Source organism: Lactuca virosa, chromosome 4, assembly GCF_052849685.1.
Source record: "Lactuca virosa cultivar CGN04683 chromosome 4, Lactuca_virosa_CGN04683_v6, whole genome shotgun sequence".
NCBI classification, from domain to species: Eukaryota; Viridiplantae; Streptophyta; class Magnoliopsida; order Asterales; family Asteraceae; genus Lactuca; species Lactuca virosa.
In genome coordinates this window covers 53,519,989-53,522,818 of record NC_136429.1, presented here as the reverse complement: position 1 = coordinate 53,522,818, position 2,830 = coordinate 53,519,989, and positions in this window count along the sequence as shown.

The window sequence follows — 2,830 nt, the reverse complement described above, 5'->3', positions numbered from 1 at the left end:
TGCGATCGAAATCCATTTCTTCGTGATCAGACTCAGCTCACTCTTCCTTTAAGCTTCCGTTCTTTTCTTCGATCCTACAAAACATCAAAATGTAATCTTATCACATCATGTATTAAGAATCTACAAATAGGAACTTAATAGAGTTAGATAGTGGATTTTACCTGAAGCAGAGTCATACATCTTGACTCTCCCATCTATTAGATCTATCAGGTAGTTAGGGCAGCTTCATGACCAATGCCCCTTCTCTTGGCAGTAGAAACACACAGATTCTTTGGGAACGACACAAGGGACTATCTCATACTTAGCCTTTCTCTTGCGTAGAGAAAACTTTTCTGGACTTCCAATATCGCCATTGTCCATAGAAGGTTGGGACATTGATTTACCAGACAATTTTGCTTGACCAGTCCGCCAAATCATTTTTGATTCAGCAGCAATAAGCAAATAAGTCAAATCAATGAGGGTTATGTCGTGGTCCATCAAATAGTACTCTCTAATGAACTCACCATATGAGTCAGGAAGTGATTGAAGAACCAAGTCAACAGCCAGCTTCCTAGAGACTTCGACACCCAACATTCCCAATCTGTCAATATGCAACTTCATATCTAAGACATAAGCACATACAGACTTTCCTTCTTCGTGTTTGTTTGCCAATAGGGCTTGAGTGACCTTGAACTTTTCAAGTCTTTGAACACGTGGGTCAGGGAGAATTATTGGAGGAGGTGGAGGAAGTGAAGCATGATTTCCATTTCCAAAATCTAATCGTGGAACATCATCTTTACGTGGAAAACCTTTTTCAAAGGATTCAGGAAGACCATAGTTGTTAGATTTTGACATCTACAAAATGGGAGAAATTCAAGTTAGTTGATAAAATCCTTAATATAACACCCAAATGAAATATTAAGGCTAGGATCCAACATAATATTCTACATAATGGAAGAGGGATGCCGTAATCCAAATTGCAGAACATTTGAAGGTAGGTAAATGACAATTTACCGATTTCCACCATGAAAAACGAAAATTGAATATTAGGTTTTAAATGAATTGAAACTCCTAGATCTTTTGAGATTCATTGAACTTTTCAATGGCATGTTTAATCTCGATTATGCCCTTCAAGTTTGTGACTGGGATGCCGAGGATCACAAACAAGGTGTAGATAACCATGCAAATATACTTGGTACTCTCAATGTTACAGTCACCTAATCAATGTGCCGGTTAGCCACACACGCTCCATTGATCTATGACAAACATCGAGTCACCCTTTGCCCCCTTCGGTAGACTCAAATTAGTGTGTCGGTTAACCACACACGCTCCACTAACGTCTTGGCAAGGGTACAAAGTGTAATTTCATGGAATAGCATCAATTCCACATTTTTCCTAAAGTAATTAAGATTTGGGAATTTATAAAAGGATTAGTTACTTGCATTACATTATACTTATAATGGAAGGTTGTGTCTTATCCTACCCGTTCGGCTAACAACCCTCCACTAGTCAAGGTGCGGTGGGTAAGAGTGGATACCCATTCAATCGCCATTTTATAGGCAATTTCCTTAAACACCCCTTAGAGACCAGCTTCGTGAATGAGGCCTACTAACGGTAAGACTGACATTTTAATTAAAATTAATACCTTTTAGAATTTAAAATACTAGGGTCTTAGAATTTAATATTTTAAAATTAATACCTTTTAATTAAAATAAAATTCCAAAACTTGAGGACAAGTTTTGAAACTTTTCAAAATATTAGGGTTTAACTATTTAAATTTCAAAACTAAAACTTTTAAGTTCAAAATTAAACTATAAAACCTAAAGGGTGCAATTTGAAACTTTTACAAATTACCAGGTTAAATATTTGACTAATAATAATCCTATATTATCCATATTTAACCAAATCCATCAATTTTGACAAGGATAACCATTCCAAACTTAAAAAATCGAATTTTGGCAAGAAAAACGAGTTTTGGAAGTAATCCTCAACAAAATCTTGCTAGAAAATCGAAAATCCCGGCAACAGACCCTTGGACTCGTCGAGTCCACTATGGAACTCGTCGAGTAGGACCTACTCGTCGAGTCAATACAGGGACTCGGCGAGTCATCCAGTCAGAAGGCAAAATTTTCGATTTTCTTGAACTTTGGCAATTCACTTTTGCATTTATTCACTAGAAAAACGACCTAGGCTCTGATACCACTGATGGGTTATGAGCATTACAACATTCATATGGTGTACATGCAACCCTAATTGCTTTGATATAGGTTTTCTACTATGAACACAACAACATTGAATACCAAAGCATAAACCCTAAATCTAACATGCTATTATCGATATTGACATCAGATTAGGGTTAGAAACTTTACCTTGATTGTTATGTAGCAATAACAATCACAATCCTTCTTGATCTTGACTTTAGAAAGCTTAGTGCCTCAAGTGTTGCACCTCTAATGGAGTCACAAACACCACTAGCAACAAGATGACTTAGGAGAGGGAGGAGGAGGCACCAAAAACGTCCAAGATACTCCAAGGAATGCTTAGCCACATTTTTGGGAGCCCTAGGGGTCTTTATATACTTGTGAGGGCTGCTAGGGTTTCAGGTGAAACCCTAATTCTATGCTTAGGCCTTAAGCAACCCATGGAGTCCCTCTAGAAAGCCCTTGGACGAAAATCATATGGGCTTCCCATAGATTTCGTCCAATGCCCTTTCCATTAGGAATCCATAGCCCAATTTGCAACTATCATATAATTGCAATATCAATCCCCTTTATTTAATTAATCTCTTTTAGCCACAAAATTAATTCTTGACTAATATTAATTAAACAATATGATTTCTCTTTTAATATAT